Source organism: Euleptes europaea, chromosome 18 (genome assembly GCF_029931775.1).
Source record: "Euleptes europaea isolate rEulEur1 chromosome 18, rEulEur1.hap1, whole genome shotgun sequence".
Classification (NCBI taxonomy): Eukaryota; Metazoa; Chordata; class Lepidosauria; order Squamata; family Sphaerodactylidae; genus Euleptes; species Euleptes europaea.
In genome coordinates, this window is record NC_079329.1 from 20,750,244 (window position 1) to 20,777,600 (window position 27,357).

The 27,357-nt window shown below is 49.0% G+C and overlaps 1 protein-coding gene across 1 annotated transcript in view; it reads left to right on the top strand.

Moving 5' to 3' along the window:
• The first annotated feature begins 508 nt into the window (after positions 1–508).
• SHANK1 (SH3 and multiple ankyrin repeat domains 1) overlaps positions 509–27,357 on the top strand; it is a 120,007-nt gene continuing 93,158 nt past the window's right edge. Inside the window, exon 1 of the mRNA XM_056863875.1 lies at positions 509–581. The gene's annotated coding sequence lies outside the window, so the exon portion shown is untranslated. The remainder of the gene's footprint in view (positions 582–27,357) is intronic.

The following is a 27,357-nucleotide window of genomic DNA, read 5'->3' on the forward strand; positions in this document are numbered from 1 at the left end:
TGCAGGGTTGGGGCTGGCGACCGAAGATGGGGGTGTGGTTGTCAGATGCTTCCCCCCCCTCCCCGCACCCACGTGACGCCATGAATGAGCTCGGAAGGGGGGGAGGAGGGGCAAAACCATGCATTCCTGAACAGCAGAAAGGGAGCAGGGTGGGGGTAGGGCAGAAAGAGAGAGAGAGAGAGAGAGAGAGAGAGAGAGAGAGAGAGAGAGAGAGAGAGAGCATCCTCCCGGCATTGAGAGGGTGGGAGGGAAGCAGGCAGGGCGGGAGCGACTGGCAGCATCTCCGCCCTGGGAGATGGGAGACTGAGCTGATCTCAGGCAGCGAGGGGAGGGGGGGGGACACGCCACGGCAGCTCGCAGACCCCCCCCTTTTCCCAATCGATCCGCCCGGCCGTCCTCCCCCGCCCTCCCTTCCCCGAGCAAACCTCTGGACCTCCATCCTTCCCCCCCCCCCCAGCCCTAGAAGGACCGCAAGGGCGCCTCCGAAGAGGGGCGACGGCGGAGCGCGTGGAGGGGGGGGGGACCATCCGGAAGGTCCCCCCCGAGGAGAGCATGTGCTGAGCGGACCCCGTCCTTGGCAGGTAACGGGCAGGGGGGCGCGGAGGGGAAGGGCGGCGCGCGTGGGTGGACCGTCGGGGGGGGCGGTTGGGGGGGAGGGCAGGTCTTCGGGCGTGGGTGGGTGGGGGAGCTCCCTCGATCTCCGGGGGGGGGAGGGAGCTGGGGGGTTCCCGCGGAGGGGGGGAGGCATCTTGCTCCGACGGGGGGGGACGCATGGCCGCTGGAGGTGACACTGGGTAGCCATAGTGTGCGGCCACCTATGGGTGGACCCTGCCACGCCCCCCTCTGGAGGCCCTTTTTCATCCCGTGTGGGGTCTCCCTCTATGCTCTGGGGGTGGGGGACCGACGCCTATGGGGTACTGGCGGGCGAGGAAGCGTGGGGGGGGGCGCTTTGATTTCACCCCCTCGCCTTCCTCGCCCACCCATGCAACTTGCAGGTCCGAGGGGTCAAAATCTGGGGCGCAGACGGTTGTGCGTGGACGTGGATTTCCTTGAGCGTGGTGAAGCAGGTGGGATCTGTGCCCCCCCATGTGCACACACATGTGCAGGCTGACCAGGTGCACGTATGGCGGGGGGTCGTGTGCCTTTTGGCAGGTGCCTTCAGGAGTGTCGGCAGGCATGTGTTGGAGAAAGGAGAGGGAGGGGACATGGAAAGAAGAGGTGTTCCATATGTTTTAGGGTGTACATGGGTCTCCCTGTGTGTTTGGGCATGCCGTCATGTGCCCCATTATGCAAGCGTCCCTTCCGAGAAGCTTAATGTGCAGCTGTCATTTTATACATGCATGCACATTCCTAGCTCTCTCTCTCTCTCTCTCTGTGTGTGTGTGTGTGCATGCATGCAAATGTCTTTTTCTGCATATGGCTTATGCACACCACACGGGTGTCCATATGCATATGCATACATGCGTGTGCATTTGAGCTTCTGAATGCATGCCATGCACATGCATGAACATTTTTTCCTGTGTGTGTGTGTGTGTGTGTATCGGTTTGCAGTTGTGAATCGGTAGACGGGCACTTGTGCGGGCATGCTTATCTGAATGGACGGGTGTCAAGGCTTTTAATAGTATCTGGATCCATCTAAAAATGTGCCAAATAAATAAATAAACCTACTGAGCCCTGAGTGCATGATACTAGACATGTGCACGAGGGTTTCTCTGAATCTCTGTGCATGTGTGATTTCACATCATAAGTGCAGAGCCTGCCTTTTCCCCCTTTTGGCCATGGGATTGAGCATTTCAATCATTCTGGCTTTCCTATGGAATATGCAGGCAAGTTTCTAGTATGGCTGGTTGTGGAAGCACGGTGCATTGAATGCATGAAGAGTAGCTGGAGAAATGGGGTTGAGCAGGGCATTCTATAAATGGGTGGGGCTTCAGTGCCCTGCATACTCCTCTCCTTGCCCCCCCCAATCCCAGCTGCATGTCCTTCTTTCACTCCACCCCCTTGTCTTTTTCCCCTTTGCAAAAAAGAAAAAAAATCCAAATTCTTTATCATAATTATAGAATCCATTTGGCAAATGATACGGATCTCTGCAGATTCACTGTCGTGTTCTGGACATATATCATATGGATGTGTGTGTGTGTGTGCACCTGTGAAAAGAATCCACACAGCCCTGAATTGGTCACCTTTACTCGATGTGCACTGATCTATGTGTTTGCATATGGTGTGGGTGTAGGCATGAGATCTGCAAGAGCTCATCTCCGTCACACGATATCTGCGCTGTGGCGACTCCAGTCCATCAGTGCGCGGGCACACTGCATGGCTCTTGGTGTGATTTGCCCCTTTGGCGCTCGTTCTCAGCCAAAATGCATGCTGGGCTGTAAATTTATCTCCATGTGGCTTTTGAGGTGCTGGCGTGCAAGCTGTGTGTTCGCATGCGCATGCGTGCATAATTTTCCCACTGTGCTCTATGGGCCTGTAATGGAAGTGGGGCTTCGATGCTCTCCTTTTGTGACATGATGTCCCGTCATGAATCCTTGTCCAGCATTGAGCTGTATGCACAATACATCTGTCTGAGCATTGTGCAATCCTGGGGTTACAGGCAGTAGAAAACTTACCTGGATTTCCTTAGTTCTATAGTTCGGTCATGTTTTCTGTCTCCCAGTTTCAGAGTATCTTTATACTTGTGCTCTGCAAAATCCTAGGCGCTCTTCTATTTAATGTTTCATAGGTGAGTTCTGCTATGTGTCTTTCTGTCTCAGAATAGTCACATTATGCCATACTAATTACCATGCATGAGAAAGATGTGCACTCTTCCCTGTGCCCTTTTAGATACATGCATTACATGTGATGCTATTTCTGTGATAGGTTGGTCAGGCCCTTATATTTCTTCATACATTATTAGTAGCGGGAGGTTATGGCAATACTACAGCCCAGCCGGATGCTATTTTTAGTCGGATGAAAATCTCCCTGACTTTAATGGGACTTTCTTCCAGGTAAACGTGCATCAAATTGCAGCCTTAGAGCCTAATCCTTTGTATATTTATTCCGAAGTCAGGCTTTGTGTGATTGGGGTTTATTTCCAAGCCAGTGAGCACAGGAGCATACAGCCTTAGCGATCAAAATGTTTTGAGATCCTTCTCTCATAATTCTCATGACCAATTAGGGAAGTGACTATTGTTCCCATTGTACGGATGAGAAAGTGAGGCCCAGAGCTGCTCTGGATTTTCCTAAAGCCTCCCAGAGAATCTATGGCTAGCGAACATCTCTGGCTAACGAACACTTCTACTATTCTCAGTCCCATGTGCCACCCTCGGGTGCCACACTCTAGCCACAATCTAGCATAATATCTGGATGGTAGTCAGGTGTAATGGTCCCCAAGGCAGGACTAAGTCTATGCAGCAAAGAATATAGCGAAGATTGTCATTTTTTTAAATCCATTGGGGGTTTGTAACCCAAATAATAATGCTTACTCAAAGAGATGGTTTTGCATTCCTTTTTGTGGGTCATCTTAAGACCCATGTGCGCTCAGATGTACATTTCCAAGCATGAGTGTAGCACAGAAAACACGGGGGAAATGCACGGGGAGAGCGAGGTGACTTCTGACGGTCGGAAAATGCAACCGTAATCAAAGCAAAGCCCCGAAGTGGTTGGCAGGGTGCGATGAAACAGCCATGCATAAATGGCCTAGATCTTCCTTCGAGATGCTTGCTGGATGCAAAAATGAACAACTGGAGAGCCTAGGGTTGCCAACCTCCAGGCGGGGGCTGGAGATCTCCTGCTATTATTGCAGGTGACAGAGATCAGTTCACCTGGAGAAAACGGCTGCTTTGAAAGGTGGCATGCATGGCATTATGCCTTGTTGAGATCCCTCCCCTCCCCAAACCCTGTCCTCCTCAGGCTCCACTCCCAAAATCTCCAGGTATTCCCCACTCTGGAGCTGGCAACCCTAGGAGAGCCCTGGTGTATCAAGCCAAGGGTTCATTTAGTCCCACGGTTTGCAAAGAAAAGGGGTTTGATCCAGGCCGTTGTTGAGCTCAGGCCTTGCCCAGTTTTACTCAGGTTTGCTCATGAGAGCCACTGTGGTACAGTGGCTAGAGTGTCAGACTAGGATCAGGGACCCAGGTTCGAATCCCCACTTTGCCACGGAAGCTTGCTGGATGACTTTGGACCAGTCACACACTTGAAGCCAAACCTATGTCACAGGTTTGTTGCGAGGGTCAAATCAAGGAGAGGAGAATGAGGTAAGCCACATTAGTAGGGTTGCCAACCACCAGGTACTAGCTGGAGATCTGCTATTACAACTGATCTCCAGCTGATAGATAATCAGTTCACCTGGAGAAAATGGCCACTTTGGCCATTGGGCTCTATGGCATGGAAGCCCCTCCCTTCCCCAAACCCCACCTTCCTCAGGCTCTGCCCCAGAAACCTCCCACTGATGACAAAGAGGCAACCCTACACATTGGGTCCCCACTGGGGAGAAAGGCGAGGTATAAACGAAGCAAGCAAATAAACAAATTACCCTCCTTACGATAGCCCCTGTTCTATTGTGCCACTGGTCAGGGACTGGATGAACCCTTTATTGAGCCTTTTCTGGCCTTGGAGTCTAGTTGTGAACAACAGGTTAAAAACAGCCTGAAGGAGGGCAGTGGCAGGAGAGAATTAGTGGGAAGGGAGAGGGTTAAGCACACATGCTGATTTCCCCCTGCAAACCATACCCCAGTGACACAAGACCTTTTCAGAAGCCTACCAACTGTGCACACATTATCTGCGACCCTCTGGATACGCATGGTCATCAGTGAGCCAGCATAGTGTAGTGGTTAAGAGCAGTGGTTTGGGGTGGTGGATTCGAATCTGGAGAACCGGGCTTGATTCCCCACTCCTCCACGAGAGCGGCGGCGGCTAATCTGGTGAACCAGGTTGGTTTTCCCACTCCAACACAGGAAGCCAGCTGGGTGACCTTGGGCCATTCACAGCTCTCTCAGCCCCTCACAAAGTGCCTGTTGTGGAGAGGGGAAGGGAAGGCGATTGTAAGCTGGTTTGATTCTGCCTTAAATGGTAGAGAAAGTCAGCATATAAAAACCAACTCTTCATCATCAGCTGAAACAAGCACTGTGCCTGTTTATTGCTTCAGTTCATGCTACATCAATCCAAAGGTTTTGGTGTAGTTTGTACTGAAGAAGAAAATATGTATGGTGCCCATGATCAGACGAAATGGAGATCACATGTCTAGGGAGGATCGCTTTGTGAGGTTGGATGCATGAAAGGTAGGGTTGCCAACCTCCAGGTGGTGGCTGGAGATCCCCTGCCCTTACAACTGATCTCCAGGAGGTAGAGTTCAGTTCACCTGGAGAAAATGGCCACCTTGCAAAGTGGGCGCTATGGCATTATACCCTGCTGAGGCCTCTCCGCTCCCCAAATCCCGCCCTCCACAGGCTCCACCCCCAAAATCTCCAGGTATTTCCCAACTCAGAGCAGGCAACCCTAGCCAAAGATAATGTCTGGAGTTGTAACAAGTTTGCTTAATGGTGCATTGAGCTGGATCCATTGCAAAATTCCCACTTGCGCTAGAGGTCATGGGAATGCAAGAAAAAAAATGCAGGAGCCGCTTGCTCTGTTAGACTATTAGACTTATTATCTCCCCACTCATGTTTCTGCTTGCGCATGATCTTGTGCTGCCAGTTTCTGGGCACTATAATATATAGGGGTGAATGTGCTATGTGTAGCACAAGGTCTTGGGTAAGCAGAACTGCGCTGTCCATTTATGTATCCGCTTGTGCATTGCTGGATCCCAGCCGCCATTCCTCCCATTTTACAGAAACTGACAGAGGGCAATTTACCCCAGATGCCCCCAGCCCCTCCAGTGAATTATTTGGAACTAAACTCATATCCCCAGCAATTCAGACCTTTGACTACATGGGCTGTGCCAAAATTTGGGTGTGATTCCATGTCAAGATGCTCACTTTGGCATGAATTTGCATGAGCATCTGAGCTCCAATTGTGTTCTAGAGAGAATGGGGGCATTTAAATATCCTCAAGTGAGAGAAGAACAACAACAACAAGAAGAGCTGGTTTTTATATGCCGATTTTCTCTACCACTTAAGGAAGAATCAAACCTGCTGACAATCACCTTCCCTTCTCCTCCCCACAACAGACACCCTGTGAGGGAGGTGGGGCTGAGAGAGCTCTAAGAGAGCTGTGACTAGCCCAAGTGACCCAGCTGGCTTCATGTGTAGGAGCAGGGAAACAAATCCAGTTCACCAGATTAGTGCCCACAGCTCATGTGGAGGAGTGGGGAATCAAACCTGGTTTTCCAGATCAGAGTCCACTGCTCTAAACCATCACTCTTAACCGCTACACCACGCTGGCTCTCCCAGAGGGAAATTTATCCCCTCCCCAGTTAATTCTTCGGAACTGAACACAGATATCTCCAGCAATTCAGACCTCTGACTACATGGCTGCGCCAAAATTTGGGTGTGATTCCATGTCAAGATGCTCAAGTCAGCATGAATTGGCATGAACAACTGAGCCCCAATGTGTGTTCCAGAGAGCATGGGGGTATTTAAATATCCTCAAGTGTAGGGTTGCCAGGTCCCTTTTCACCACCAGAGGGAGGTTTTGGGGGCGGGGCCTGAGAAGGGTGGCGTTTGGGATGGGGAGGGACTTAATGCCATAGAGTCCAATTGCCAAAGTGGCCATTTTCTCCAGGTAATCTGATCTCTGTCGGCTGGTGATCAGTCGTAATAGCAGGAGATCTCCAGCTAGCACCTGGAGGTTGGCCACCCTACTCAAGTGAGAGGGTGTGTGTGTGTGAGAGAGAGAGAGAGAGAGAGAGAGACACAGAGAGAGAGACAGAGAGAGTAAGCAGGCAAGTGGGAATGGGTGACACCGGGGAAGAGCCGGCCTCATTTGGCCTCATTTCACACCCACTGCACGTGGCAATAGAGGGCTGCAGGAAAGCTCAGTGGGAAAGAGCGCACACACATGCTGAGCAACGCATGATTCTGGCGCCTCCGGGGTCAGCTTTGCCCCAGGCCCGGCACTCTGCAGCCTGTGCAGATGACCTTTTCTCATGTGCCAGATCTGCCCATGTGCTATGTGTGCATGCACAAAGCTCTCCCCACCGCCCCCCCCACCGCCAGTTTAATGCCTAGCGGCTTGCAACCTCTTTGCACACAACGTCCCACTTCCTTCCCTCATGTGGAGAAATTTAATTGCAAGGCTGGGCTTCTGAAGAGGACAGTGGCCAGGTCAGCAAGGTGTGGGGGAAGAACCAAAGCAACCCTTTTTGTCCTCCCCCCGCCCCCGTTTTCATTTCCTCGGTTTCCCATCTCTGTCTCCCCTCCCCCACCCATTCCTCCATCATCTATCAATTTAATTAAATTGTGCATTCCAGGTTGTGTTCTCAGATATTACGCTTCTGGGTGCCTGACAACGGATGAGAACCGCTTCTGGAGGGTGGCGGGGGAGAGCAGGCATCTCCCCTCTCCATGCGCCCTCTCTGCCTCCATAGACGGGCTTTCTGGCAGGGGAGGCGCTTTCTCTCGGCTCCCTGCCCCGCCGTTCTGTGGCTGGCGTACCTCCAAACGGCGCTTGCGCTGCCTTCTCCCCCGCCCAGCTGGGCCTGGCTATTCTTAGCTCTCCATTCTTTGATTCATGCTTCTAAGAGTATTTCTGCCGGGTGTGCAGAGAGAGGACGGCTACTGCGGTGGGAGAGGGAGGAGGGGAACAGGCACATGCCCGGCTCTGGGTGTGCAAGAGCGTCTTCTCTGTGCAAGTGTGCAGGCGCGCGTTCCCTGTGACTGTCAGAATGTGTGGGCATGCGTGAGCTCATGCTTAGGAGACAGCATGTGTGTGTGCGTGCGTCTGTTCCTGGACACGTGTTTCTAGATGTGCGAGCGGGCAAATGATTAAGAGTGCATGCACATTGCCCATACAGATGCATGGGAGCATGTGTACATACAAGGGTTCATGCTTGCATACAGGTAGGCATCTGCCTGGAGGTGAGTGAGTGAAAATGGGCATGTGTCAAGGGTTATGAGACTGTATATGTGTGATGTGTATCCCTGTGCATTCCTTTCATACGTGTCAAAATGCTCGTAAGTACCTCCCAGACTTTGTATTTAGAATCATAGAGTTGGAAGGGACCACCAGGGTCATTTAGTCCAACCCCCTGCACAATGCAGGAAATTCACAACTATCTTCCCAACACCGCCGCCCCCAGTGACCCCTACTCCACGCCCGGAAGATGGCCAAGATGCCCTCCCTCTCATGAACTCCCTAAGTTCATAGAATCGGCATTGCTGACAGATGGCCATCTAGCCTCTGCTTAAAAACCTCCAGGGAAGGAGCTCTTACTGCCTCCCGAGGAAGCCTGTTCCTCTGAGGAACCTCTCTAACTGTTTGAAAATTCTTCCTAATGTCTAGACGGAAACTCTTTTGATTTAATTTCAAGCCTTTGGTTCTGGTCCGACCTTCTGGGGCAACAGAAAACAACTCAGCACCATCCTCTATATGACAGCCTTTCAAGTAATTGAAGATGGTTATCATATCCCCTCTCAGTCTTCTCCTCAGGCTAAACATACCCAGCTCCTTCAACCTTTCCTCATAGGACTTGGTCTCCAGACCCCTCACCATCTTGGTTGCCCTCCTCTGGACACGTTCCAGCTTATCTACATCTTTCTTAAATTGTGGTGCCCAAAACTGAACATAGTACTCTAGGTGAGGTCTAACCAGAGCAGAGTAAAGCATGTGCATGCCCCTATATTTGTGAAAATAGGCTCGTGGGGGGGAAAGCCAGAATCGTTTTCAGGGATAATGGACATCTATGTGATGATGTGCACATCTGTCTATCTCTTGGGTACATGCTTCCTATTTGACTTGCTACGTGTGCTAGTCCGAAGATGCTCATGCATCTGCTGGGACTAACATGTCCACATTTATGTGACTGTAAACACACATCTGGTCTGAATTATTATTGCACAGTATGCTCTCTGTTCAGTTGGGCTAGAGTAAGAAAAGGATGAAGGGTTGTGTGAAAAGGTGTGTGTGTGTGTGTGTGTGTGAGAGAGAGAGAGAGAGAGAGAGAGAGAGAGAGAGAGAGAGAGAGAGCACATGGAGCTTTTCCTGTGTGAATCTATCTTAGCTCTAGGATTGCCAACCTCCAGGTACTAGCTGGAGATCTCCTGCTATTACAACTGTCAGCAATGCTGATTCTGTGACCTTAGGCAGTTCATGAGAGGGCATCTTGGCCATCTTCTGGGCATGGAGTAGGGGTCACTGGGGATGTCTGGGGGAGGTAGTTGTGAATTTCCTACATTGTGCAGGGGGTTGGACTAGATGACCCTGGTGGTCCCTTCCAACTCTATGATTCTATGGTTCTATGAACTGATCTTCAGCTGATAGAGATCAGTTCACCTGGAGAAAATGGCCACTTTGGCCATTGGACTCTATGGCTTGGAAGTCCCTCCCCTCCACAAAGCCCGCCCTCCTCAGGCTCTGCCCCAAAAACCTCCCGCCAGTGGCAAAGAGGGACCTGGCAACCCTGCTTAGCTCAGAGAGAAAAAGGCAGTGGTGTAGTGGTTAGAGTATTTGACCTGGGACCTGGTTGACCAGGGTTCAAGCCATAATGCCTTATGGGTGACCTTGGATCCACCACACCCTCTCGCAGCCTAGCCCACCTCACAACAGAGTTGCGATGGAGACACAACAGAAGGGAGAGTCATATACGCCGCTCGGAGCTCTTTGGAGGACAGGATAAAAATGGAATAATGCAACATAAGTATTAGATTTTCACCCACGTGCGAAGGGGGTGTGTTCAAGGAAATGTGCGGTATGTTCAGGTTAGCCAGCATTTTATGTGCACGAAAGAGCTGGGTCACCATGCACTGGGAACTTCTCCTGCTTAAACCCCATTGAAACTGTTGTGAGCTGCTCGGAATTATTTCAGTCCCTCTTTCTGAGAGCCAGCGTGGTGTAGTGCTTAAGAGCTGTGATGTGGAGCGGTGGACTCTGATCTGGAGAACTGGGTTTGATCCCCCGCTTTCCACAAGAGCGGCGGAGGCTAATCTGGTGAACTACATTTGTTTCCCCACTCCTACACATGAAGCCAGCTGGGTGACCTTGGGCTAGTCACAGCTCTCCTAGAGCCCTCTCAGCCCCACCTACCTCACAGGGTGTCTGTTGTGGGGAAGGGAAGGTGATTGTAAGCCAGCTTGGTTCTTCCTTAAGTGGTAGAGAAAGTTGGCATATAAAAACCAACTACTACTACTTCTTCTTCTTCTTCTTCTTCGACCTTCCTTTTGGATAGTGCTCTGTGAGAGTACAGCTGGCAATACACACACCTCTTAAGCGCACAGGAAACACATGGCATGCTAGGCTATGCTCAATCCCTCTGTCAAAAGCCTGAGAGACTGCAATTAAAGGCCACATCATGGTAGTCTGCATGCCAGCCTACCCCTTTGGTCATTCCAGCTCCCGTGGGGCTGAATCTGGCTCTCAGCCACGTTGTCACTGGATGGCTACCTCCCCGTTTGGAATGGCACACACATAGGGTTGCCAGGTCCCTCTTTGCCACCGGCGGGAGGTTTTTGGGGCGGAGGCTGAGGAGGGCGGGGTTTGGGGAGGAACTTCAATGCCATAGAGTCCAATTATCAAAGCGGCCATTTTCTCCAGGTGAACTGATCTCTTATCGGCTGGAGATCAATTGTAATAGCAGGAGATCTCCAGCTAGTACCTGGTGGTTGGCAACCCTATGCACACACCATCCGACAGGAGGGTTGGACGTGCCGTTAAAACAGGGTGAGGCTGCCCAGCTCAGGAGGCAGATTTGCGTATACTAGGATGCGGAAGCAAGCTGTTAATTTTTTTTTTTAGTTTGTTGTCGCTAAAATAGTTTTTCCACCCTGGCAAAGCACCCTTTGGATTTTCTGAGTCATTGACCAAAATATCATAATGTGCCACCGTCTCAGAGAGCTGGGCTTGGTTCAGACATGGTGTGAAACCGTGCAACTAGGCGTGTGACTGTCTGAATGCAGGCCATGCTGCTAACTATGATTAGTTAAAAGGTAAAGGTCCCCTGTGCAAGCACCGGGTCATCCCTGACCCATGGGGTGACGTCACATCCCGACATTTACTAGGCAGACTTTGTTTACAGGATGATTTGCCATTACCTTCCCCAGTCATCTTCCCTTTACCCCCCAGTGAGCTGGGTACTCATTTTATGGACCTCGGAAGGATGGGAGGCTGAGTCAACCTTGAGCCGGCTACCCGAAACCGACTTCCATCGGGATCGAACTCAGATCGTGAGCAGAGCTTGGACTGCAGTACTGCAGCTTACCACTCTGCACCACGGGGCTCCTCGTATGTCAAAGTAGGATCTGAAGTCATCGTTTGAAGTTGGTTTGTTAACCACAGTTAGTTTTAGTGATGGTTTCATGCAATGCTTGGAAGTGGACATCCGGGGTTAAGGGTGACGTGTTTCTTGGGCAGCCAGGCTTCAGGAGGAAAAGGAAGGGGAAAGTGATTCCCTTCTGTCTATGTACCCAGAAGTGACATCATGGCCTCGTGGTGACATTCTAAGAACTCCCCAGATCTCGATGGTTAGCACCCTGACATTACCCAGCCCTGCCCCCAAAGGCTCCCAGGGGTTGCCAGCAGATAGCTAGCAAGACTACTTGTTCCCTGCTGCCATCCTAGGGTTGCCAACCTCCAGGTACTAGCATTGAAGTCCCTCCCCTCCCCAAACCCCACCCTCCTCAGGCCCCGCCCCCAAAACCTCCTGCCGGTGGCAAAGAGGGACACTTGGAGGGCCGTATATGGAATTCCAGCTTCTAAATGACTAAAAACATACTCCAGAATCTTCAGCAACTTCATGGGGAGTTATAGAGTACATTGGGGAGGGGAAGGCGGCAGGGTATAGCCCAATCTCATCATATCTCGAAAGCTAAGCAGGGTTGGTACTTGGAAGAGAGACCACCAAGGAAGACTCTGTAGAGGAAGGCAATGGCAAACCACCTCTGCATCTCTTTTGCCTTGAAAGCCCCTTCCTGGGGTTGCCATAAGTCAGCTGTGACTTGACTGCACTTCATATATATATATACACACACAGAGAGCACATTCTCAGTTCAGTCCTTCCCAGTCATTTGGGTATTCCTTCCTTTCTCCCACACTGGGAAAGTGTGATCCTCTTGATACACACGGTCCATTTATGCATTGCTGTTTCCTCGCGGTCACCCCACCAACTACTCTGGGACTTTGCTTTGATTATGCTTGCATTTTCTGACCGTCAGAGGTCGCCTCGCTCTCCCCCCGCGTTTCTGTGTGTTTTGCCTGCATTTTCTGAATTCGTATTTAGTAGGGTTGCCGGCTCCGGGTTGGGAAATACCTGGAGGTTTTGGGGGTGGAGTCTGAGGAAGGTGGGGTTTGGAGAGGGGAGGGACTTCAATGCCATAGACCCAAATTGCCAAAGCGGCCCTTTTCTCCAGGGGAACTGATCTCTGTCGCCTGGAGATCAGTTATAATAGCGGGAGATCTCCAGCCACCCCCTGGAGGTTGGCAGCCCTAGTGTTTAGCCAGCATCCAGAAAACGTGGGGAAAATGCACTGGGAGAGCGAGGCAACCTCTGACGGTTGGAAAAATGTATGCATAATCAAAGCAAAACCCGGAAAAGTCGGCGAGGTGACCGCGAGGAAACCGTGCACAAATGGCCACGGTCATCATTTTGTGTGAACAGAGCCCCAAAAGTATTATCAGCTTTGGTGCATGCAAGTGAAACCCAGATTTTTGAGGGTACATGTTTTTATGTGCTAAAGATGGAAGATATATAGGTTGCCCTGTTCACACAAAATGGCAAATGCATGTATCAGGAGGACCGTGTGTAGTATGCAAGATAGGAACATCAAGATTATAATGGCCAAGTTTATAGTCTCCCAGTATGCAAAATAGGAATATCAAGATTATAATGACCAAAACGGGCTGATATCCTTGTGCTATCTCATGAACGGTATACAAAGAACCCGTCTCACCATTGCTAATTCAATCCCATCCCACCCTAGCTGTTCCTGTTTTGCATCAAGACAACATTCTTCACTCAGAAAATTAAAATTCTGCCTCCAAAGCAGGTTGTGCCAAAAACAATCAAATTGAGATATATTTGCTTCGCTGGAATAAATTGGCTCTATTTTCATGTTGTGTTCTGAATGCGATATTTGAAGGTGTTTCTCTCTCTCTCTCTCTCTCTCTCTCTCTCTCTCTCTCTCTCTCTCTCTCTCTCTCTCTGGATTTGTAATAGAACAGTGTGATAGTAGATTGGAAGAGTGCTGGGAAAGTGAGGGCTTGTACAGATGTGCGGGGAATGGAGCATGACCAGAAGCCACGGAGGAGATATAGGCAGTCATGCAGGAGGCAGAAACGGTGAACATTTCCTGTGAACACTGGCAACTTTGCCAGACAATGGGTAATACCTAGCATTTATATAGTGCTTCAGTGTGTTCAGAACATACATGATCTGTGTAATCTGTAACGTAATCGTTTAGTTGAACTAGGCATCCTATATGCTGTTCTAACAGTGCCTATTTACCACGGACATTCCCTCTTTCTTGGGATCTGTCTCTGGCAAACTAAGGGTTTCTCCTTTTCGGCTTTTGGGGGAATGCCTTGTTGAACGCACACACACCTGCTGAGTCAGAACACTGGTTTATCAAGGTCAGAATGATCTACTCTGACAGGCAGCGGCTCTCCAGGGTTTCAGGCCGAGGTGTTTCACGTCACCTACTTCCTGATCCTTTGTAACTGGAGATGCAGAGGAGTCAGATACTCTACCAGTAAGCCACAGCCCTTCCCGTACAGTTGGAAGAGCTCTCACTACCGGTTGCCAACCTCCAGATACTCAGAATATTGACTCATATAAACATAACCCAAAATGTAATGTGAATAAAAATATAGAATACAAAGGTACCATGGAATCAACAATGTACCGGAAAATGGTGTTCCATTATATGTTGCAATTCAGATATGTTGAGGATTTATGATATTAATATGAAATGTTGTGATTGATTGTATACTTACCTGGTCAACATATCTGAATTGTAACATATAATGGAACACCATTTTTCGGTACATTGTTGATTCCATGATACCTTTGTATTCTATATTTTGATCCCCATTACATTTTGGGTTATGTTTATATAAGTCAATATTCTGTGTGTCTTTGGGTTGGACTTGTTTGTACACAGTAGTGTCTATTTTGATATAACCTCCAGATACTAGCTGGTAGTCTCCTGCTATTACAACTGATCTCCAGCCGATAGAGATCAATTCACCTGGAGAAAATGGCCATCTTGGCAATTGGACTCTATGGCATTGAAGTCCCTCCCCTCCCCAAACCCCTCCCGCCACAGGTTCTGCCCCAAAAACCTCCCGCCGGTGGCAACGAGGGACCGGGCAACCCTACTCCCTACCCAGACTGTCTAAACCTCAGGGTAGGAGAGTGGATGTATGTTTCCTGTAGTGCACAACTATTCCTTATCTTTTTCCTGCCTTTCCCTCCATGGTCCCCTCCCCCTATAAATTTGTCCTCCCAACAACCCTGTGAGGTAGATCAGGATAAAGAGTGGTAAGCTGCAGTACTGCAGTCCAAGCTCTGCTCACGACTTGAGTTCGATCCCCATGGGAGTCATTTTCAGGTAGCCAGCTCAAGGTTGACTCAGCCTTCCATCCTTCCGAGGTCGGTCAAATGAGTACCCGGCTTGCTGGGGGTAAAGTGTACATGACTGGGGAAGGCACTGGCAAATCACCCCGTAAACAAAGTCTGCCTAGGAAACGTCGGGATGTGACATCACCCCATGGGTCAGGAATGATCCGGTGCTTGCACAGGGGACCTTTACCTTTACCTTTTTAACCCAATGTCACCCAGTGAGCCTCGTGGAAAAATGGGGAAATGAGCATGGGTTGCCTGGCTCCTAGTCTGACACATTGGCTACTACCCCACACTGGAAAATGTGTGTGTGTGTAAACAGTAAGGACACTGTGCAGCGCATAGCCTCCTGTATCACACCCAGCAGCTGCTGAGGCTGATAATATGTTGTAGGTTTTTCTGCTATATCTTTGACCAAAAACAGCCATACCCTCCTTGGCTTCAAAACCAGTAGAGAACACGGTTATTGCAGAATAAATGAAAAACGCTGTATTGCCAGGCAGTGAAATGGCTTTAACAAATTTGGAATGGGGAGGAAAGCTGATGCTTGGGCACTGATCTTCCATCTGAGAATAGAGATGTTTCAAGTGTGTGTAAAGTGCCACCAAGTCGCAGCCGACTTATAGCGACCCCTAGGTGGGCGGTTCAAGGCAAGTGATAAAGTAGAGGTGGTTTGCCATTGCCTTCCTCTGCAGAGTCTTCCTTGGAGGTCTCCCTTCCAAGTACAGACCCAAATTTGCTTATGAGATCTGACAAGATCAGGCTATTCTAAGCCATTCCACTCACCTCCTTACTACCTGATCTTTTTAAAACTGGAGATGCTGGGGATTGAACCTGCCTATATGGTTGACTGACTTAGCCCTGATCTGGAGACCGAAATCCTTTAAAAACAAAACAAAACCATTTTATCCTGGATTATTCCTCTGCTGCCAAGAGGCCAGAGGGTGGGCACAGAGACCCTTGGCCCCCTAACACAGGGGTGGGGAACTTCAGGCCCGGGGGCCGTTTAAGGCCCCCAAAATCATTTGGTCTGGCCCTTTGTGGGTCCTGGCAGATCTCTAGCTCAGAAGGATCTAAGACTGGTGATCCGCACCCTCCCGCAGACAGGAATAGCCTCTATTCAAGGCGTGAGTTTGTTTTGCCGAGAAAAGGAACCTTTCCCCCCCTTGCAGAAGAGTCGTTAGCTATGGAGCTGCTAGGACCCCCCAAGAAACTGTGTTAACCCTTTCCCACCCGGGCCATGGAGAAACGTATTGGTCTGCTAATTTTTCAGTTGATAATTTTGTATGGCCCGCAAATGATGTTATAAATATCCAAATGGCCCTTGGCAGAAAAAAGGTTCCCCACCCCTGCCCTAACACAAGCCTCCTTTGCCACACGCTTCTCCCCTGCTCTTATGCGAGGGGAGGGGAGAACAACAGTAAGCTAATAGCATGTTAAAATAGGGAGCTTTTATCCACAGCAACCCAAGAGGGAGAGAACGTTGGGAAAGTAGATTGGAGCGTCCACAGGGAATGATTTTATGATGCTTCAGGCAGAAGAGCTGGTGCGATGTAATGCCTAGAGGAAGAGGCTTGGTTGTAAAAAGGTAGAATTGAATCTCTGCTCAGCGATCGCTCAGTATGGGTGGGGGGAGCACTGTCACTCAGCAGGATGTCCAAATGGGCCATTTTATTTATCTGTTCCGAGCCAGTGTGGCATGGCGACGAGAACTTCAGAATAGGACTGGGGATACCCATGTAGCCATCAAGTTATTTGACGGTGTCATCCTAGAATCATACAGTCATAGAGTTGGAAGGGACCACCAGGGTCATCTAGTCCAACCCCCTGCACAATACAGGAAATTCACAACTACCTCCCCCCCACACACACACAGAGTGACCCCTACATGCCCAGAAGATGGCCAAGATGCCAATAGATCCTAATAGGGTTGCCTCCCCCAGTGGAGCTGGCAACCCTAATCACAGCACCTAATATAACAGGCATGCTCCTTGTGCTTGAGTACCATATACGTGACCTCGGGATACTCAGTTGTCTCTCAGCCAAACCCACCTTACAGGGTTGTTGTGAGGATAAAACGGAGCAGGGGAGAACCATGTACACTGTTACGATCTCTTTGGAGGAAGGACGCAATGAACATATATTAGACGGACATAGGGTAAATACTTTCATGGTGTAGTGGTTTGGAGTGGTGGACTCTGATCTGGAGAATCGGGTTTGATTCCCCACTCCTCCACATGAGCAGCGGAGGCTGATCTGGTGAACTGGATTTGTTTCCCCACTCCTCCACTTGAAGCCAGTTGGGTGACCCTGGGCTAGTCACAGCTCTCTCAGCCTCACCTACCTCACAGGGTGTCTGTTGTGGGGAGGGGAAAGGAAAGCGATTGTAAGCAAGGTTTGATTCTTCCTTAAGTGGTAGAGAAAGTTGGCATATAAAAGCCAAGTCTTCTTCTTCTTCTCCCCCCAAAGGTCTGTTTTAAGTGTATGTGCTATGGCTACTTTTCAGTACCTCATAACACCCAAAATATATAGGTGATCATAAGGAATGCATCACAGGTGGGGGAAGGAATTTCTCCTTTGCTTTACCAAAATGTTGCCACCACTAAGTACCTCATGGGGTTTGGGGGAGGATAGCATGCTTGCAGGAAGAAAGTGCAGAAGGTACCACTCTATTCAAGTATGTATAAGGTGTCTATCAGAAGTTGTGCGCTGAATGTGGTAGACTGGTAAATGTGAGAGAAGTTGGGGGGTGGGGGAGCATGCGCTGTGAGCCGGATAAAGGAGATTGAACATCAAAGCGCTTGTGGGAAAGCACATGAGAAAATGTCTTTCTGCGGCAAAATCGGCGTGACTTCAGTGGACTCTTCCAAGGACTTTTGCGTGAGATATTTAAAATCTGTGTATGTTTAAGGATGTAATATTGTCCTAACAAGCCAGGGGTCCACAAGGAATCAGGGGAGGGAGGAACAACTTGGAAATTTCACCCCACTGCAATCCCAAAATCTCTCCTCTTCCCCCAGGATTTTAACATTCAGGAGCTTGAGCATGCTAATTTTCTCTTCCCTCCTTTTCCCTATTTAAATGTTTCTCTCCTGATCCCATTGTCCTGCGTCTCCCGGCGCATATTTATTCTGTATATTTTTATCCCGCCCTTCCTCCCAGGCAGCGTTTGTCATTCTCCCATCCTCCATTTTACCCTCCCGACAACCTTGTGAGGTAGGTTAGGCTGAGAGAGAAGTAGCCCAAGGTCACCCGCTGAGCTTCCATGGCTAGGGATGCCAACCTCCAGGAACTCGCTGGAGATCTCCTGCTATTACCACTGGTCTCCAGCCAATAGAGATCAGTTCCCCTGGAGAAAATGGCCACTTTGGCAATTGGACTCTATGGCATTGAAGCCCCTCCCCAAACCTCACCCTCCTCAGGCTCCACCCCAAAAACCTCCCACCAGTGGTGAAGAGGGACCAAGCAATCCTATCCGTGGCAAAGCAGGACTCTGAAACAAAGTCTTTCAAATCCTGGCCTAATACTTTAACTGCTACTCCAAGCTGGCTCTCACCTTTTCAGTTCAGACCTCTCTCTCTCTTTTTTTTTATGGAGGATTTTTTTGGGGTGGGGGTAATGTTATTTGTTAAAACATTTATACTCCACCTATGCCCTGTGGCTCAAGACAGCTTAAAAAGGTAAAGGTCCCTGTGCAAGCACCGGGTCATTCCTGACCCATGGGGTGACATCACATCCCAATGTTTTCTAGGCAGACTTTGTTTAGGTGGTGGTTTGCCAGTGCCTTCCCTGGTCATCTTCCCTTTACCCCCAGCAAGCTGGGTGCTCATTTTACCAACCTCGGAAGGATGGAAGTCTGAGTCAACCTTGAGCCGACTTCCGTTGGGATCGAACTCAGGTTGTGAGCAGAGCTTGGACTGCAGGATTGCAGCTTACCACTGCGCCACGGGGCTTACGTTATATCAAATAACCATGAAACCTCCACTTGTCCCGTCCCAGATTTACAAAATGCTGGGAAACATTAAAATTTTATTAAAATCCTTTAAAAGCTCTGTAGAATAAAACAGCCATTCAGCACCTGCTGAAGATTTCCAAGGATTGCACCTTCCCCAACCTGCTTGGAGAGTTCATTTCATAAGGTGGGAGCAGCCATAGAGAATGCACGGTCAATGGCAGAAGGACCATCTTCAGTGAGTGAACACCCACATTACAAAGTGGGGGTTTTGTGGCATACCTGGGGAATCCTTCAGGTATGTAAAGAATCCTTCCCAGTGGGGAGCCTGGTTTTGCTGCCAGTTACTTAACTTTAGGGTTGCTGGCCTCCAGGGGCTGTCTGGAGAGCTCCCGCTATTACAACTGATCTCCAGGCAACAGAGATCAGTTCCCCTTGGAGAAAACTATCACTTTGGAAGCTGGACTCTATGGCATTGAAGTCCCCTCCCCTCACCAAACCCCACCCTCCTCAGGCCCCGCCCCCAAAGCGCCAGGTATTTCCCAAACTGGAGCCGGCAAACCTACTTAACTCTTAGATATAGAGACTCACAGACTCATAGAGTTGGAAGGGACCTTCAGGGTCATCTAGTCCAACCTGAAGGACATTCACAACTATCTCCCCCACCGCACCCCCAGTGACCTCTACTCCATGCCCAGAAGATGGCAAAACAAACCCTCCAGGATCCCTGGCTGATCTGGCCTGGAGGAACATTGCTTCCTGACCCCAAAGTGGCGATTGGCGTTTGTACACATGAAGGAGCCTTATACTGAATCAGACCTTTGGTCCATCAAAGTCAGTATTGTCTACTCTGACCAGCAGTGGTTCTCCATGGTCTCAGGCTAGAGGTCTTTCACATCACCTACTTGCCTAGTCCCTTTAACTGGAGATGCCGGGTATTGAACCTGGGACCTTCTGCATGCTAAGCAGATGCTCTACCTCTGAGTGACAGCCCCTCCCCCTGGGCATTTCCCTGAGCATGTAAAAAAAGCCCATGCGAGCCAAGCACTGACGCAACCCTTCCTGTCCACCCTCTCATGATCTGCCTAAGTGCACAGAATCAGCATCGCTGTCAGATAGCCATCTAGCCTCTGATTAAAAAACCTCCGCGAAGGCATCACAGAATACCCAAGTGGAAAAGGACCTTTCCGAGTCCAGGAGATCTGTGGGGTACTAGGCATCAGCCAAGAACACACCGACCTGTTAGGAGTGAGGCATAGGACCTCGTGTCAAGAGTAAATTTTTAATTGCCATCTGGTCAGCAGGCAAATTGAGTCTGCGTTAATAGATGCAAATGAACAATAATTTAGTCCACTGTTCTATTTCTAATGGCAGCTCGCCAGATCCCGCTGGGAGTACACAAACAGGTCATGATGACATGGTGCTTAATCACAGTACTCAGACGTAGACTGCAGCTGCACATGGAAGCTCCATTAAGTGGTTAAGGTAACCGTATTTACCTGAAAGGAAGATGACCCTGAATGTAAGGCGATCCCCCTAAAATCAAAAATTTATATGCGAAAAGGTGTTTTTGTTAAATTTTACTGAAATATGCAGAATATTACAGAATATGTCAAAATATACAAAAACCATAATATACAAAAAGAAAAAAGTGAAGAAAAAAAAGAAAAGAAAAAGTGAGATATAAAACAATACAGAAACTGACTTCCAACTCTCCTCATATAGAACAGAGTATTATATATCTTATTTCTTTTGTGAATAACTTTGATTTAATCTGTTTTTACTTTAATTATTATTTAGCTATTTTCATCTTTCATCTACTGTTTAATAAGTTTATGTTCTAAAACCTAAGGTCATTTTTTTATCCCTAAAACATTGATTTATATATACTGACCATACCCTCCAGTCTATATCAAAGTTGGGAAAAGGTGGGGAGTTTTAAATTACTGTAGGTAACAAATGTTAGAGATTACCCCTCTTTTTCTTAATGGCATATGTGGAAAAATATCCAGACTTTTAGGTAAATGGGATTATTACTTTTGATAGAGATACCCTTCTTCAATTTGACTAATCCTTCAAAAAAAAACATTTTGAGGGCCAAACTACACATTACACCTATCATGTGCTTGCCGTGGGGACTTACAGCCTCTGTGAGTTTCCAGTGGGAACTCAGTTTAGAAGTGCTGCTAGAAACCTTCCTTCTCCTTCCCTCTTGATTTCCCTGGTCTCCCCCTACACCGGGAGGCCACCTGGGGATTCTCCTAGCCTCCGTGGACACTTCACAGGCCAGCAGGAGAAAAATAGCCGGAAATTGGTTCTCCAGATTAGAGTCCACCGCTCTTAACTGCAACGTCACGCTGGCTGTCCTGGTGGTGAGAGACCAAATCAGTTGAGAGTTCAGCATGTGGCAGCTCAGTCTACCTGGGAGGGAGACCCAGCCACTGCCAATGGCTCTTGCGGAAGGTTACCACCGCCCCCCGCTTCCCTCCGCTGGTCTTCCACGTCGAGCGAGTGAACATAAGAAAGGCCCTGCTGGATCAGACCAAGGCCCATCAAGTCCAGCAGTCTGTTCCCACAGTGGCCAACCAGGTGCCTCTAGGAAGCCCACAAGCAAGACTACTGCAGCAGCAGCATCCTGCCTGTGTTCCACTTCACCCAAAATAATAGGCATGCTCCTCTACTAGAGAGAATAGGTATGCAGCATGACTAGTATCCATTCTAACTAATAGCCATGAATACCCCTCTCCTCCATGAATATGTCCACTTCCCTCTTAAAGCCCTCCAAGCTGGCAGCCATCACCACATCCTGGGGCAGGGAGTTCCACAATTTAACTATGTGTTGTGTGAAAAAATACTTCCTTTTATCTGTTTTGAATCTCTCACCCTCCTGCTTCAGCAGATGACCCCGTGTTCTAGTATTATGGGAGGGGAGAGAAGCTTCTCCCTGTCCACTCTCTCCATACCATGCATAATTTTATAGACCTCTATCATGTCTCCCCTCAGCCGCCTTCTTTCCAAGCTAAACAGCCCTAAGCGTCTTAACCGCTCCCAATAGGATAGTTGCTTTAGCCCCCTAATCATTTTGGTTGCTCTTTTATGCACCTTCTCAAGCTCTGTAATATCCTTTTTTAGATGTGGTGACCAGAACTAGGTGGGGAAGCTATAATAGGCGTCTGTAATAGGCATCTGTAATAGGCGTCTGCTTGTAATAATGGATTCCTTTGAAATGTGGTGTTGGAGGAGAGTGTTATGGATACCGTGGATGGCCAAAGAAACAAATCAGTGGGTTATAGATCAAATCAAGCCTGAACTGACCCTAGAAGCTAAAATGACTAAACTGAGGCTATCGTATTTTGGTCACATTATGAGAAGACAACAGTCACTGGAAAAGACAGTCATGCTAGGAAACGTTGAGGGCAGCAGGAAAAGAGGAAGACCCAACAAGAGACGGATTGACTCAATAAAGGAAGCTACAGCCCTCAGTTTGCAAGATCTGAGCAATGTTGTTAAGGAGAGGACATTTTGGAGGACATCGATTTATAGGGTCGCCATGAGTCAGAAGCGACTTGACGGCACTTAACACACAGAGAGTGGTGAGGGTGCTGGACTACCATATGGGGGACCCAGGTTCAAATTCCCGTGCTGACATGGAGCTCGCTTAGGGTTGCCAAGCTCCAGGTGGTGGCTGGAGATCTCCCGCTATTACAACTGATCGCCAGGCGATAGAAATCAGCTCCCCTGGAGAAAATGGCCCCTTTGGCAATTGAAATACCTCCCCTCTCCAAACCCCGCCCTCCTCAGACTCCACCCCCAGAATCTCCAGGTATTTCCCAACCTGGAGCTGGCAACCCTAAGTCAGTGTGGTGTAGTAGATCTCTATTGGCTGGAGATCAGTTGTAGTAGCAGATCTCCCACTAGTACCTGGAGGTTGGCAACTGTACTCCCACCCCAAGATCTCTCCCCCCCCCTTCATCTGGGGAAAGGAAGCTTGGAACTGTACATTTGCTAGGACAATGCCTAATTTGTTCTTGAAATGTTCTTCGGCTGCTTTTGGTGCAGCTGCGCGCATATCTCACATTGCATGCTAAAACCTTGTACAGGTCTGTCAGCGTCACTTTGAGCGATGTGTATTCTGTATTTTGTTTAAAAAAGAAAAATCTGCACCAAGGCAAACCAAATTCCATATCAAAAGCTGGATTTTTGTAGCTGGTATAAATTATGCAAATTGACATGACGGCTTTCGTTTTGCATAATTGATTCTGCCCTTTTCACATTTTGTGTATTTAATTCTGCTGCTTCTAGTTATGAGGAGGGTCTGGGAGCTATTCTGGGTAGTGAAGTACAGCCGCTTCCTTTTTTTTAAAAAAAGAGAGAGAGCTGGGTTTCTTGGTAATGGTGGAAAAGTGCCGTCAAGTCACAGCTGACTTAGGGCAACCCTGTAGGGTTTTCAAGGCAAGAGACATTCGGAGGTGGTTTGCCATTGCCTGCCTCCACGTGGGCTGAGAGAATTCGGAGAGAACTGTGACTAGCCCAAGGTCACCCAGCAGGCTTCATGTGGAGGAGTGGGGAATCGAACCCAGTTCTCCGGATTAGAGTCCGCCGCTCTTAACCACAGTGATTACATACAAAATGACCAACTAGGGTTTGCACTTGCCGAGCAAGACGGAACTCCAAAACGCTGTAATGGATGACCTATCCACGTGTTAGCTGACAGTGTGGGTAGGGAGAGCACACACAAGTATACTGGCTAGGGATACCAGCTCCAGGTTGTGAAATACCTGGAGATTTTGGGGGTGGAGCCTGAGGAGGGCAGGGTTTGGGGAGGGGAAGGTTCTCAGCAAGGTATAATGCCATAGAGTCCACCTTCCAGCGTGGTGCAGTGGTTAAGAGTGGTGGTTTGGAGCAGTGGACTCTGATCTGGAGAACTGGGTTTGATTCCCCACTCCTCCACATGAGTGGCGGACACTAATCTGGTGAACCGGGTTGGTTTCCCCTCTCCTCCACTTGAAGCCAGATAGGTGACCTTGGGCTAGTCACAGCTCTCTTAGAGCTCTCTCAGCCTCACCTACCTCACAGGGTGTCTGTTTTGGGGAGGGGAAGAGAAGGAGATTGTAAGATGAACATAAGAAAAGCCATGCTGGATCAAACCGTGGCCCATCAAGTCCAGCTGTCTGTTCACACAGTGGCCAACCAGGTGCCTCTAGGAAGCCCCCAAACAAGACAGGATGGTTTAATTCTCCTTAAAAAGTAGAGAAAGTCAGCATATAAAAAGCAGCTCTTCCTCTTCTTCAGGGTTGGATTTTGGGTCACCCAGCCCTTTCCTGTTTAAAGCAAAGCCTGCATGCTAGGCAAAAAGCTCTTTTCAGTCTCCATGCATATAAACAAACACATAGGCAACAGGAAAGTTTTGTTCTCTCTTCAGGGAGAAAGAAGAAGCCTCTTGACCCCTATTCCTTAACAGGCATCCCTCCCACCACTGCATCACACTAGCCTCACCTACCTCACAGGGTGTCTGTTGCGGGGAGGGGAAGGGAAGGTAATTGTAAGCCGGTTTGATTCTTCCTTAAATGGTACAGAAAGTCGGCATATAAAAACCAACCTTCTTCTTCTGGATCGGCTATGCAAGGAATTGTTTTCTGGGGAAGCAGAAATCTCTGATTCGCTGGTTGTGTGCAACCGGAAGGGAAGGGAGCTCATTACATCTGTACCAAGCCTTTGTGTCTTCTGTGTCTGATTTCCCCCATGCAATGGAGTTTTGGAATCATTGTTAACTGAGATGTTACAAGGCGTTCTTAACTCTTGTGTTAAACGGTATGAACACGCCTGTTACTCCTTTCCATCTGGAGTTATTTACAGTATCAAGCAGTAAATATCCACGGATGTTCAAACCATTGTGGTGCACGGGAGATTTTTCTTCTTTATGTCTTTCAAAACAAACAAGCAAAAAAAAAAAAAAAAAAAGAACCAGGAGGGGGAAAAAAAACTCAAAAGCCAGCAACTAAATAGAATGATTAAAAAGAAAGAAAAGGGAAAGAGTAATTATAGAGACAAAAATATAACAACACTGGTCTACACAAGTTTCTATAAGAAGTTTCCAAATACCAGAAAAATAAGTCCATATGCAATAATGGTCTATATGCCATGCTTTCAAGTATTGATAAGGTTCTAAGGTCCTCAATCCATTGATTTACCGGTGGTGGGCATTTAGCTCTCCAATGTTGTAATTCAAGTCCTTTAGTTGATGTAAGGGCAAGGAAGAGACGCTGGATCAGCAGAGCTTAACCAGTCTTGTGCATGAATCAGAAACCACATGTTTATAGTGTGTCAGTGTATCTGCTTTCAACCCACTTCCTATCAATTGTGCATGGGTAGCATCTTGTATCATGGATAGTATATTGTGAGGAAGTTTGGGTCAAGAGAGAGGGACTGCTGCAAAGTCACTTCATGAGTTTTATGGTAGAGTTGGGATTTGAACCTGGGCCTTTCAGATCCCAGGCCAGCATTCTAGCCAGCAGTGTAGTGGTCTCCAATTGTGGCACCTCAGAGGAAGGGGCAGGGGAGAAGCCCATGGTTTTGATGGCAGGAAGGAAGGTGGGATGAAAACGAGGTGTTTCACCAAGCCACACGGGATTTTTGTATAATGGGTCCACACCTTGACACCATAGAGTCATAGAGTTGGAAGGGATCACCAGGGGTCATCTAGCCCAACCCCCTGCACAATGAAGGAAATTCACAACTACCTCCCCCCACCCCACACCCCCAGTGACCCCTACTCATGCCTAGGAGGAGCTCTGCTTGCACAGGGCAGACGTGTCTAAGATATCAGGCCAAAGTGGATGTGGAAATGACACATGTAGGGAGAACTGTGTCCTTTTGGGCTAATTATAGGCCAAATGTGGGGCAAGCGTCCCAGGACCGTTTCTGCTTTCTGGGACGTTGTGTGCCGCTCGCATCCAGATTGCCTGGGCCCTGGGGCGGGCTGGAAACTGGGACACGGAGCACGAAAAGTCAGTGAAGGAGACTGGGGTAGGAGGTAGGGCAGAAGGGATCCTTCGGCAGAGACGGAAGGGGGACAAGGACCCGAGACGAGGCATTTGCACCCATGGGGAAGGGGAAAGCACATCTAGGGGAAATTGAGAGGGGAGTGACAGGGCAAAGGCAGGTGGAAGATCAGAATGAAATGCAGAAGAAGAAGAAGAAGTTGGTTTTTCTATGCAAACTTTCTCTACCACTTAAGGCAGAATCAAACTTCCCTTCTCCTCCCCACAATAGACATCCTGTGAGGTAGGTGAGGCTGAGTGAGCTCTAAGAGAACTGTGACTTGCCCAAGGTCACCCAGCTCGCTTCACGTGGAGGAGTGTGGAAACCAACCCAGTTCACCAGATTAGCCTCCGCCACTCATGTGGAGGAGTGGGGCATCAAACCCATTTCTCCAGATCAGACTCCACCGCTCCAAACCACTGCTCTTAACCACTACACCACGTTGGCTCTGCAGAAATTAAGAGGAGCAGGAGGATTGGAGAAGTAAGGAAATCCCCATCTGGAGGTACTTTGAGGCCAAGAGAAAGTCTGTTAGGATTGCCAGGTCCCTCTTCGCCACCAGCGGGAGGTTTTTGGAGCAGAGCCTGAGGAGGGCAGGGTTTGAGGAGGGGAGCGACTTCAATGCCATAGAGTCCGATTGCCAAAGCGGCCATTTTCTCCAGATGAACTGATCTCTATAGGCTGGAGATCAGCTGTAATAGCAGGAGATCTCCAGCTACTCCCTAGAGGTTGGCAACCCTAAAGTCTGTGCATCTCCAGGCAGTAGAGATCAGTTTACCTGGAGAAAAAGTCCATTTTGGAAGGTGGACTCTACGGCATCATACCCCATTGAAGTCCCTCCCCTCCCCAAACCCTGCCCTCTTCAGGCTCCCCACCCCCAAATCCCCAGGTAATTTCCAACCTGGAGCTGGTAACCTTAGGTCTGCAGATCTCCCAGAATTGCAGCTAGTCTCCAGAACGCAAGCTCTGTTCACCTGGACAAAATGGCAGCTTTGGAGGGTAGCCACTATGGCATTATATCCTGCTGAGGTATAATGCTAAACCCCACCTCCCCAAACCCCACCTTCCCCAGGCCCCACCCCCAAATCTCTAGGAATTTCCCAACATGGAGTTGATAACCCTAAGTGGGTCCTATGCTGCCCCAGGGGGTTCCTGGTCTGGAGAGGTAGATGACCACCGCCTTTCTGGTTAGTGTTGGGAAAGTTGATAGCAGGGAGAAGGAAAAGATCTGCTTCGCCCCGCCTTGCGGGTAAATTTGTGTGCACGGGTGGACATTTTGGGAATGTTCAGTCTGGAGGAGAGGAGGTTGAGGGTTAGGGTTAGGGACATGATGGTTCTCTATAAGTATTTGAAGGGCTGTCACTTAGAAGAGGGCAGGGAGCTGTTCCTGTTGGCAGCAGAAGATAGGACTCGCAATAATGGGTTTAAATTGTGGGTGGAAAGGTACCGGCTGGATATTAGGGAAAAACATTTTACAGTAAGTGTTGTTCAACAGTGGAATCAGCTACCTGGGGTGGGGAAGCTTCCCTTCACTGGCGGTCTTTAAGCAGAGGCTGGACAAACTCTTGCCAGGGAAGCTCTAGGCTGATTCTGTATTAAGCAGGGGGTTGGACTAGATGGCCTGTATGGCCCCTTCCAACTCTGTGTGTAAAGTGCCGTCAAGTCGCAGCCG